Here is a 12,927-nt window from a genome sequence, read left to right on the forward strand (position 1 = left end):
AATCATTTAATTTCCTTATGCTTTAATTTCCTTATCTGAAAATGAAAAAGTGATTTCTATTATCCTGCTAGCACAAACATAAGTAAATTATGTTGAATAAGTTTTGCTCTTGGATGTCAGCAAATATAATGATTTTACTTTTCCGTGTTCTTGATTCTGAGCTGCCCTTTTGTAAAAATTATTTCAGGGAAATTTTTGGCTGAAGATCAGGGGAGACTGCTTTCTTACCAGTGCCCAAAATTATTTTGTTAAGGTATTGAGTGAACAAGTTTAGAACTCCAGCAGTAGATATCACTCAGACATTTTTCAGTGAAATCTTTTATTTTCAACTCAAGTTAACAATAAGCAGTCAGGTATTATTATTACCAATGTTTCTCAGCCTTCCCTGCTAATGATTTACTGCTACCCAGGCAGTGGACCAAAAGATGTGTTCATGCCAACCACTTGTACATAACCTGGTTACTGCTTTTATCTCTGGGAGTTGACCTGTATCTTCTTTTTTTTTTTTTTTGGCCTTGCCACAGCATGCAGGATCTTAGTTCCCCAACCAGGGATCAAACTTTGCCATCTGCTGTGGGACCCTGGACTCTTAACCACTAGACCACCAGGAAAGGACCCTTTGTTTTAACTTGATAATTGACAATAATATTACAAAGTAGCAAGTTGACAAATTCTCAGACTAGGCAAAAAGATAAGGACCTAAGAATACGTTCTTCCCTCTCCTTGTTACAAGTTATAAAAATTATTTTCTGTGAAAAAAGAGCCAAAACCTTGCAATAGCAGGCCCCACCAACGATAGCTTACCAGGCCATTTTATTCACAGATGAAGGAAACATTGTCATATGGCAGATAGCCAAATAACACCCCCAGCCTGCTGGGCACAATTGTATAAAGGACCTTGACTAATCAGGAGTCCAACTGCTTTTTTCTTTTAATTAGAATCTATTTGCTGGATAAAATTTAGAAAATTAAGAAAATCGTAAAGAAGAAAATTAAAGTCAGTAATCTCGGTACCCAGAGATAATAACCACAGTAGAGTTTTAATGTGTAATTTAGCCTAAATCTTTATATATCGCTCTGTCGTGTCCGACTCTTTGCGACCGCATGGACTGTAGCCTGCCAATCTCCTCTGTCCATGGAATTCTCCAGACCAGAATACTGGAGTAGATAACCATTCCCTTCTCCAGGGTATCTTCCCAACCCAGGGATCAAACCCAGGTCTCCCACATTGCAGGCGAATTCTTTACTAACTGAGCCACCAGGGAAGGCCCTTATATATTGGTATTTTTTATAATTGTGATTATACTAGATAATATTGTTTTATAACCAGCTTTTTTCACTTCATACAGCATCATGAACACATATTTGTGTCCTTTATTAGTAGTCTACAACTTAAGTTTTTAAAGGTTGCCTAGTCTCTACATTAAAAAAGTGTTGTCCTCTTTTGTTGGAAATGAGGTTTTTTTAAAAAATAAATATTGCTGTATTGAACATCCTCATATACATATTTTTTAAAAACATCCTTGATCATTTCCTTAGTGTTAATGCTTTAGTACTAGAATGGCTGGTTCAGAAAGTAACCATATATTTAAAACTTTTAGAATGTATTGTCCGGTTGCTCTCTAGAAAAGGTGTACCAGTTTTTAGTTCCACCAACAAGAATGACTGTTGTCCTTTATCTTCTCATCCACTGGATTTTTATTGTTAGTGATGGCAGTCTCTGCCAGAATGTACAAAAATGGTATCTTTTGAAATGTTTATTTCTTTGATCACTCATGATATTTAACATTTTTGCATGTTTGTTGGCCATTAGTATTTGCTACTTATAAATTTGTTTTCTACTGAGATGTTCTTTTTTTTCATATATTAATAAGAGCTTTCAAGCTTTAAGACTATTCCTAGTCGAAAACAAAATAGATAAAAAATAAGTGGTGATAGGACACACTGCTGTGTGAGATCACTTTAATGTTGATGTTAAAAACAAACAGGGGAGGGGCGATCAGGATGGGGAAGACATGTAAATCCATGGCTGATTCATGTCAATGTATGACAAAAAACCACTACAATATTGTAAAGTAATTAACCTCCAACTAATAAAAATAAATGAAAAAAAAAAAAAAAAACCACCAAACAAACAGGAACTTCCCTGGTGGCCCAGTGGTTAAGACTCCACAGTCCCAGTGCAGGGGGGCAATGGGTTCAATCCCAGGTCAGGAACCTAAGATCCTGCATGTCACACAGTATTGCCAACATTTTTAAAAATGCAAATGAACAGGAGGACATTAAGTCCAACATATTTTATAGTAGTAAAAACTTGTTAGCTTTAGAAAAGCCTGGCAGTGAAGGTGCGTAACTGTGTGTGTATGTTAATATTTGTGTTTTTTAAAATGCTGTAACACATCTCCGGAGGTATGTAGGAGAAACTGGTAAGAGTGATTGTTTCTAGGAAGGGAACTGGAGGTTTAAGGTACAGGGGTGGAATGGATGCAACTTTTGTACCTCTTGAATTTTATCATGTGTGTATTTTCTCTTTTTAAAAATATACATCTAAAATTCATGTTCAGCAATATGAAATTGTGAGGTTATGATACATTCATATAGTCAGATACTAGTCATCCAGTTAAAATAATGTTCTAATCTATATAAAAATTGATGTGAAAAAAAATTGATGTGGAGAGATGCTTATGATATATTTTTAAGTAGAAAAAAGCAAATTATAAAAATACCATGTAAGTCCTCTTTAGAAATATTTATAATGTGCATGTATACATGTACGCAGAAAAGGGTCTTAAAGGATAAACATATTAAAGTATTCATAGTCTGAATAATAATAGGCCTCTTTTTTCCCCTCTTTTAAAAAGGAAAACCCTTGTTTGTATTAAATATTGGGTTGGTATCCATCATGAGATTTTGTCTTTCTGCCTATTCTGATTTTAGCATAGATTTTTTTTTAATAGGCTCTGAATATACATAAACAGTATTAATCTATGCTCTGGATCTACAGTTTGGGCTATAGATGGTTTGTTTTTGAATCAAAGACTTGATTAACAAGCACTGTAAATTGTCTTAAGTACTGAACAGTTTTCAGCAACATGGAAGAGGTGATACTAGTGATTTTGAACCTTCTTATGATCTTAAGTGAATTCTTGAGCCCCAAATCTGTGTATTCTTCATTCAAAAAAAAACGTTCTTTGAGGGAGCACAGTCCCATGATTTATTGAAGAAAAGATGATGGAATACCTTACTGTGGGTCCATTCTGAGAGAACTATACCTGTGGAGTTAATTATTATAAACAATTTGGCAAAGATTGGAGGTCTGGGCTCAAATTTAAGTATTACTATGACTTTCTAAATTAAGTGTAGAACATGTAATTGATACTCCCTTTGTTGATTCTCAGCATGGCCTTTGAGGTATTTACAGAAGTAGGCTTCATGATCAAGCATATATTGTAGTCAGCTGTATTAATAAGTTGATGTTATTGACTGAGTTTATGGGCTAAGTGCTCCTTAATGCCATTCAGTTATTTGAATGCTCTAGTGCTTAATTTTAGGGAGAGAACTTTTGATTTGATTAAATGTAATTAACCTCAAAAATGTCCTATTGACCATTTAACTTAAATGAAAATATGCTTCATGGTTTGAAGAACCTAGTAGTATAAATTAACAATTTGACTAAAAGTTGAATTTTTGTGTAAATGTATCATAATATAAAAACTGAATTTTAAAAATCTGGTTTTTTAAAATACACCCTTTTGTTGAGGGCAAGTAGATTTTTAAAACTCAGCTTTTTAATACTATGTTATATTTATGTAGATACCTTTTTTTAGATACTACAATTTTGTAAATCAAAATGCTGTTTCTAAACAGGGAACTAACTTAATACTTTAAGATCATTATAAGAGGGATTGACCTCCACTGGGTCAGGGAGAATGTTGCTAGTTTGATGAGATCTCTATGCTGGATCTTCTATAGGGGCAAGAAACAACTGATGAAAAAAATCTTACAATATTTCTACACATAATGAGCAAAGAGAGAATCTTAGGATAAATTTTAAATTATGATAGTGTTTTGGGTTAGCACACATAAGATTTTTATTGTATTACTATGAAAAATTTTATGAATCTTATATTTTTAAAATGTGATTTGAGTTGTACTGTTTACATAATATGCATATATTTCCTATTTTGGTCACATTTCCTGGTCACAGTGGCATATTAACAATTTTTACTACTCGCAGTGATTTCAAGAGTCCATTGGAGGTGGTGGGTAGAATGTGTAATAGTACCAGCTGTGACCAAATAGAGGTGGTTCAACATTCATTCTTTTGCCCAACACTGATTAAGCACTGCTGTGTCACTCATTGCTTTAGGAATTGGGAATACAAATGTGATAGGGCATAGCCCTTGCCATAAAGGACCTTCATTCTAACAATATAGGTACACTTATAAACATACACTGGAGAAGGCAATGGCGCCCCACTCCAGTACTCTTGCCTGGAAAATCCCATGGACAGAGGAGCCTGGTAGGCTGCAGTCCATGGGGTCGCTAAGAGTCGGGCATGACTGAGCGACTTCACTTTCACGCATTGGAGAAGGAAATGGCAACCCACTCCAGTGTTCTTGCCTGGAGAATCCCAGGGACAGAGGAGCCTAGTGGGCTGCCATCTGTGGGGTCACACAGAGTTGGACATGACTGAAGTGACTTAGCAGCAGCAGCATAAACATACCCATATGCAGTCATTATTCAGTCTTGTTCTAGTACAACTTGGGTCTTCCACAAATTATTTAGAGGATATGCTGAGGGCACAAAGAGTAGTCATTCCCTACTAGGGTTTTCAGTGGATGAATCAGCGAAGGTGTCATAGATGAAATTCTAAAAACATATGTCTTCTGAGTTTTAAACAGGTGTGTGTGTGTGCACGTGGGCACGCTCAGTTGTGTCTGACTGTGTCACCTTATGGACTGTAGCTCACCAGGCTTCTCTGTCCATGGAGTTCTCCAGGCAAGAATACTAGAATGGACTGCCATGCCCTCCTCCAGGAGATCTCCCTGATGCAGGATCAAACCCGCATCTTTACGTGTCTCCTGCATTGGCAGGCGGGTTCTTTACCACTGTGCCACCTGGGAGACCTTTAAACAGATGCCCTTATTCAGTTACATAATGTGTTTCAGTTGGCATGGTAGTACTGCAGTGGGAGCTAATAGGGTTATATTGCTTGCTTACATTTTTTCATATTTATAACATCATTGTTTTAGTTTCTTTGGGCTGCCATAATAAAGTACCACAAACTGAGTGACTTAAAACAGCAGAAATTTAGGGACTTCCCTGGTGGTCCAGTGGTTAAGACTCCGAGCTTCCACTGTAGGGGGAACTAAGTCCTTGGTTGAGGAACTAAGATCCTACATGCTATGTGACCAGAAAGAAAGAAGGAAATTTATTTTTGCACAGTTCTGGTAACTAGAAGTCTGAAATCAAGGTGTTGGCAGGGCCATGCTGTCCCTGAAGCTCTGGGGAGAACCTATTCCATGCCTTTCTCTTAGCTTCTGGTATTGCTATCAATCCTCGATGTTTTCCTTGGCTTGTCAGTACATTAAGACTCCAGTCTCTGCCTCTGTCTTCACATGGCCATCTTCCTTGTGTTTCTTCTCCGTTTTCAACAAGAATATCAGTCATATTGGATGACGGCACCCTAATGACCTCATCTTAACTTGATTGTTTCTGCATGGACCCTATATCCAAATAAGGTCACATTCCTAACCAGTGGCTTAGGGCTTCAAAATATCTTTGAGGGGGCACAATTCAACCCATAATAATCACTTAATTCCTTTTTACTGTGCCACATCAATATAGTTACTTAAGAAATGCTTTTTTATGATGAGGTTAACAAGGCCCTTGGTTGCAGGGATAATGTTAAGTATTTTTAGTTCATTAAATGAGCCTATAGTGATTGAATGAATTTCTCCCAGAGACCAGAAGGGTGAAACACAGGCAGGCTGTAGAGATCTCTGAGCTCAATAAAAAAAAGATGAAAGTTTTTGCTGCTTATTTGTTAAGGAACAGCAAACAAACAGTGATTTGTTATTCAGGTGCTCCTTTGACTTTAAAAGATTTAATACGTATTTGTAATAGTTAATTTTCAGTCATCACAGATAGTTCCCTAGTATATTATCTTAATTAAATTTATGTAAATCTTCAAAGCTACTTTCTTCATTGTCTTGTACACACATGAAACTGCTTGTTAATTTTTTTCTAAGGTGCTGTGGTAACTGAAACTCATGATATTATGGAATAGATTTTTTAAATTACTTTTGCCATAGTAATTGCCTACCAAATAGAATTCAGTTTAAGAAATTACTGTTAATCTTCATTTCAAGTAAGACAGATTTTTATTAGAAGGCTTAATACTTAAATACATTTTGGAGTAGTGTTCTGGTATTTTTTGTTTGTTTTTTTCATTTATTTTTATTAGTTGGAGTGTTCTGGTATTTAATATCACAAAAGTATTTCCCTGCATGGGATTTTTTTCAATTAATCAAAATTTTATTTCATTTTTTTTTACCATTTAGAGAAGCTATCTTTCAAAAGGGAATCATTTGATTCTTCATTGTTTTAATAGCACACAACTGTCATAAACATGTCCATACTAGCCTTATTTTGAGATGAATTGTTAAATAGCTTTGGGGGGAATTATTCATAGACCACAGGGAACTTTGTAATATTCTTAATTTCTATGTGCCTGCATTATTACAGTGCTTACGCACACTGTACAATGATAAATACCAAAGAAATCAGGCAAAGAATGAAAATTGGCAGCCTCACCCTGACTTGTCATAAGTGGATGTGTGGGAAATAAATAGCCCAATAAGAATAATATAGGTAGACTTTACTTGTCAATGGTAAATACCACAGCTTTCTCTTAAAGTGTAGGCAATGTTCCTAGAATAATCCCACTGAAGAAAATCCAAAATCTTTACATAAAAAAGTGCACAAGTTTGTCCCATGTGTAAAAGTCTTTAAGTGCATTTTATATCCAAAACAATTTGCACTACTTGAATACAGATCTTCCTCAACTTATAATGAGGAAGATCTTATATTGCATCCCAATAAAACCATCCTAAGTTGAAAGTATCATAAGCCAAAAATGTATTTTATACATCTAACTTACCAAATGTCATAGCTTAGCCTGTCCTACCTTAAATGTGCTCAGAACACTTACATTAGCCTACAGTTGGGGAAAATAATCTAACACAAAGCCTATTTTATAATAAAGTGTGGAATGTCTCATGTAATTTATTGAATACTGTACTGAAAGTGAAAAATGGAATGTTTGTATGGGTAGAATTATGAGTCTATCAGTTGACCTTCGTGATTGCCTGAACTGACTGGGAGCTGCAAGTTGCCCTGCTGCCCAGTATCACTAGAGAGTATCAGACTGCACTAGCGCAGGAAAAGATCTGAATGTGTATCACTTTCACACCATTATAAAGTGGAAGAATCATGTCAAACCATTGTAAGTGGGGGCCATCTGTACCTTAAAAAAGTTCAGAAGCCTACCAACATATATATAGTAGCACACACCCAAAACAAAAGGAATGCTTTTCCAGTGAGATTGGGAATGAGGATAAGAATTTAAAAAGAGCATCTCCTGTATTACCGGAGTCAATAAAATTAGCTGATTATATAATCTATAGGATAGACAAGCATCAATGTGAAAAACTCACAGAATTTCATAATTCAGGAACATAGCTTCAGTGCTTCATAATGTAGAAAGAAGCTCCGAAGAACAGCCAATTGGTTTGATTTCTTAGAAGTCAGAAAAAATGCATTTGAGAAAAGGATTTGTAACAGTTAACAGCAAACTAACACAATATTGTAAAGCAATTATCCTCCAATTAAAAATATAATAAAATTAGCACAAGAACAACATTAAGAAATAAAAATACTGGGGGGATTCCGCAGTGGTCCAGTGATTAGGACTCTGCGCTCTCACTGCCCAGGGCCCAAATTCAATCCCTGGTCAGGGAACTATGATTCCCCAAGCCTGGGGAATGGCCACGCCTCCTCCCCCCCAAATACTGGGTACACAAGAACTGAGGTCCTCAGAGTACCAAAAATATCTAAAGAGAATCAGACTTCACATTAGAATTTAAAGAATGTAGTTAGAGGAAAAACTAACTGGAATCTTTGTAATAGGTTAAATATTTAACTCTTTTGAGCAGAAATAGTCCTCTCACATAGTTCTAAAAATGTACTGTAGCATCTAGTTTTCTATATTCAAAAGCACATAATTTCATTAGCTGAGCTCCCGTTGTTTTAGACTTAAAATCACCTCTGATCCACCAAAGTTTGTACTAACAGTTACCAAACTAATTAACATTTAAACAGCTTTATTGAGATACAATTCACATACTCTAATATTAATTTTGAAGTGTACAGTTCAGTGATTTCAATGATAAGAGTTGTACAACCACCATTGCAGTCTCAGTTCAGTCAGTTCAGTTGCTCAGTGCAACCCATGCACGCCAGGCCTCCCTGTCCATCAACAACTCCCGGAGCTTGCTTAAACTCATGTCCATCGAGTCGGTGATCCCATCCAACCATCTCATCCTCTGTCATCCCCTTCTTCTCCTGCCTTCAATCTTTCCCAGCATCAGGGTCGTTTCCAATGAGTCAGTTCTTTGCATCATGTGGCCAAAGTATTGGAGCTTCAACATCAGTCCTTCCAATGAATATTCAAGACTGATTTCCTTAGTATTGACTGGTTGGATCTCCTTGCAGTCCAAGAGACTCTCAAGAGTGTTCTCCAACACGACAGTTCAGAAGCATCAATTCTTTGGCGCTCAGCTTTCTTTATAGTCCAACTCTCACATCCATACATGACTACTTGAAAAACCATAGCTTTGACTAGATGGACCTTTGTTAGCAAAGTAATGTCCCTGCTTTTTAATATGCTGTCTAGATTGGTCATAACTTTCCTTCCAAGAAGCAAGTGTCTTTTAATTTCATGGCTGCAGTCACCAACTGCAGTGATTTTGGAGCCACCCCCCCACCCAAAAAATTAGTCTAATTTAGAATATTTTAACTACTCCACAAAGAAACCCAGTAACCATTTGCATATTTCTGATTCTCCTCCTCACCCAGCTGTAAGCAACCACTAATCTATTTTCTCGTTCTATTTATTTTAAGAAATTTTAAACCTACATTATTGTTCTCATGCCTTTTCCAGGTCATTGGCTCAGAGGTCTAAACGTTCTTAAATTAGCCAAATTTACAAGTCCTCAGCCATCCTCACTCAGAAAACATTCAGCATTCAAATGATGGTTTCATGATGTTCCATTTTATAAGTTTTTGATCTGGAACATGTGTTTCAAATTCTGTTCGCACCACTTTCTAGGAGTGCTAAACTCATTTAATTAGAAGGAATAAAACCATTCTGTCCAAACTCAAAACTGAGTTTGTTCTATTTGGGTTAACCATTTCCAGGCTTTCAATAATAAGAACAGCTTTAGGAATCTAGCGTGGTACACCACTATCTTCAATAATAATGTCTTCATCGTTTGGCTCAGTGTTTTGGTTCAATCTGCTGTGAATAGCCAAGAAAGCTATTACAAGTAAATTGGCCAGAGCTGCCAGAAGTCCTACTGTTCCTAACATTGTTTTCCTGTTTACTTGTCTTGCTATCATGATGAAGTTGTGACTGTTTGCAGTCATCCTGTTATTTGATCAAAACTCTTCGCTGGGGAATTCCCTTGCAGTCCAGTGGTTAGGACTCCATGCTGCCACTGCAGGGGGCACTGGTTCGATCCCTGGTCAGGGAACTAAGGTCCCATGTACCATGCAGCCAAAAAGAAAAACCTGAATCATTGTGCTGTACATCTGAAACTAACACGACATTGTAAATCAACTATACTTCAATAAAATTAAAAAAATAAAGCTCTTCTCTGAAGCGTCTATACCACTAACCTAAAACGTCATTAGCAGGTGATAGTCCTGTGCTGTGAGCCAGACCTCCTGGAACAAGCCAGGGTATAATGATCCATGGGACCCACTCTAAGCCATATAGTGTCTCCTTTAGGCTCAAACCATCCCAGCTATAGAGCACCAGAGAATGGTCAGTGTTGTGTTTATAAAGATGAACTAGTCCTATGATGTGTTTCTGGGGGAGTATCCACATCTGTAATGGAAGATACATCTTAAGTCTTGGTGCATACCAATGACTAGATCTGGCTTTTTTCTTTGGTTGATGGAACATACGTTAAAACATTTTCCTTCTTCATTAGCATGTCAGTACCAAAGGTACTGTTTGCTTCTTTCTGTTTTTCTGTATAAACATCCTAAGCAGCAGGTTGGTTGTTGAAATCGCTTTGTGATAATTATCATCTTTATATATAGATGGTAAGTCTCCCTGGTGTAGGCTAATAAAATGTCATCATTAGGTATCTTAAGAACATGTTGCAGTAATCCATGAAACTCCGCAAAATGTCCAAGTTTTGCTCTTTGTGTTGAAAACGGACAAAATTTGGTGCCAGCCTGCTCTTCTCCAGGCTGCCTGGGCGGCTGCGGTCAGGCTGAGTGCAGGAGCTCCAGCCCAGGAGTCCGCCACTCCCCAGAGGCACCTGCAGAGGAGGCTTGGGTCTCAGTGCTGGGCTCCGCGGGGCGGCTGGGGCCGCCTGTCCCTGTGGTGGCTGGAGGCACAACTCCGTCCTCCCTCCCTCTGCTTTGGTGGGTGCAGAGCCCTGGCGGAGGGCGATGAGGGGGCAGCCAACCCATCTGCCTGTTTTCTCTCGGCTGCGTCCCCCACAACCAGGCCTGTGGTGCCAACCAGAGAGAAGTTAGGCAAAAATATTATCGGATACATTTTGGAGAAAAAGATCACCTTAAAATATTTTATGCATATATTAAAAATTACCTCCAGGTGTTGTTCATGAGTATGTATTTTTGCACAGCTGCAGTCTGATATACATCCTACTTTATATCCTTTACCTGTGTAAAATAACCTTTATTCTGTATATTTGACAACTTTAATAATAAAAACCTGAGGGAAATAGAAACTCTTGTATTGTGTGCAGATACCAGGTAGGTAGGTTTTCTGTTTTTCCCTCCCCTCCAACTCCCCATAGTCCCACATTATTGCTAGAGTAGCAGTCAGTCTCCTCTCTTTGGCACATGCCTATGGCTATCTTTACCCAGTTGACTAGGCTAAATATATATATGTATATGTGTGTATAAATATGCATACATATAATATACATGTTTGTGTTTGTATACATATGTGTGCACACATGTATATGTATGGGTATATGTATATTTTATGTATGTACAGGTATATGTGTATTTTGTGTATGTATATGTATAGGTGTATGTATATTTTAAACACATCTCACCATGTTGAAATCTTCCATACCCCTTGTATAAACATATACCACTGCCTGCTGATTCTTTTTATGCTAATGTTGGCTTTCAGAGTGCCATTTTTCTTAACCACTGTTCCTGCAAGGTTCCTGACTGCCTAGCCCCTTTATGTCAAAGCTTTCTTGGACATCTTTCTCTCTGTGTAAGAGAGAAAGTAAGAGTGCCTTCTTACTTTCTGCTTACCCAGTTCAGAGTCAAATTTTGCTTTCACAAAGAAGCCTTAAATTATCTCAGCATACTTTATTGCACTCAGCCCTTTTCACATCCAAAACCTTCTCATTCATACCTTACTTTCTCTCTATTCACAATTCTTCTGCTCCACATATACTTATTTTCTAAATATCATCTTTCCCACCTTCATTTCACTTAAATCCAGTTTTTAAAAATCATCTCTCTTCCCTTTCTTTTGGTAACTTTTTTCCAATCTCAAGGTTTCTGTCTTTTGTCAGTTTTTCTCCTTTTTAACTCTTAACCTTTCTGGTAGTGGTCTTCTCACTCTTCTACAAAAGCCCCCACTCTGATAATGTATATGCAGTGTTCAGTTGAGTGGCTCTGAATAAATACCTGCTTTTCAAACAAGAGAAATCTAAACTATTAGCATGGAAATAACCCCTGGGAAGATAAGGTCTCCACTTAAAAGCTTCAAATAGAAATTCTCCTGCTGGTGTTGAATGATGGAGCTTTATCTAATAGTATCTGAAATAGGATGACTACTTGAACCACACAAAATATTCACCATTATGAAATGAAAACAGATCATTGGTTTTACATTTCTGTCTGTTTTGACTGACCTGAGAAACAAAACTTAACCACCTCAGAGAAGATAACTTTCGTATGTCTGAGATTGTATTCAGCATTAATTCTTCAGGATAATTATAGACTTAGAAATGCTTAATCCTGTCTCCTGGTCCATGCCAAAGTCCCTTCCAGTGATGAGAGGAGCTCAAAATCTACAAGGCAACCCAATCCATTTTATACTGATATTGATTGTTGTAACTATTCATCCATCCCTGTACTGGGTTAAAATGTATTGACTCTAATACATATTAGCTAACTCTAATTTTGCCCTCAAGGTAAATATAATTTGGATCCCTTTTCTACATGACAGCCTTTTAGATCTCTCAAGGTAGTTATTCTGTCCTCTCCACCGCTTTCCCTACAATTTTCTTTTCCCTTGGAGATAAATACTTGACTCTTTCAACTGTTCCTCATAGGATACCACTTTCATCATCTTGATTGCTCTCTATGGATGTTGTACTTTGTTAATGTCCCTTCTAAAATGTTCAGAACTAAAAATAATACTCAGTATGTAGCTGAATTGAATCTGAATGTTGCACATCTGGACATGAATGCAGACTGAAGTTGTTTCAAGTGTTTTAGCTGCCATGTAGTGTTGGCTCAAGATGAATTTGTAATTAACTAAAATCCCAAGATTTTAATCTGGAGATTTCCCTTCATATGACTTCTTTCCAAACCAAGATTCCATCTTCCTTTAGGTGTACAACAGATTTTTAA

General features: G+C 37.1%; 1 protein-coding gene and 1 pseudogene across 3 annotated transcripts in view; one reads left to right on the top strand and one right to left on the bottom strand.

The window, feature by feature from the left end:
* The window catches only part of XIAP (X-linked inhibitor of apoptosis), a 41,369-nt gene that overhangs the window by 5,030 nt on the left and 23,412 nt on the right, over positions 1-12,927 (top strand). The window lies entirely within an intron of this gene.
* Positions 3,885-10,926, bottom strand: LOC133052581 (partitioning defective 6 homolog beta-like; annotated as a pseudogene).

Source organism: Dama dama, chromosome X (genome assembly GCF_033118175.1).
Source record: "Dama dama isolate Ldn47 chromosome X, ASM3311817v1, whole genome shotgun sequence".
NCBI classification, from domain to species: domain Eukaryota; kingdom Metazoa; phylum Chordata; class Mammalia; order Artiodactyla; family Cervidae; genus Dama; species Dama dama.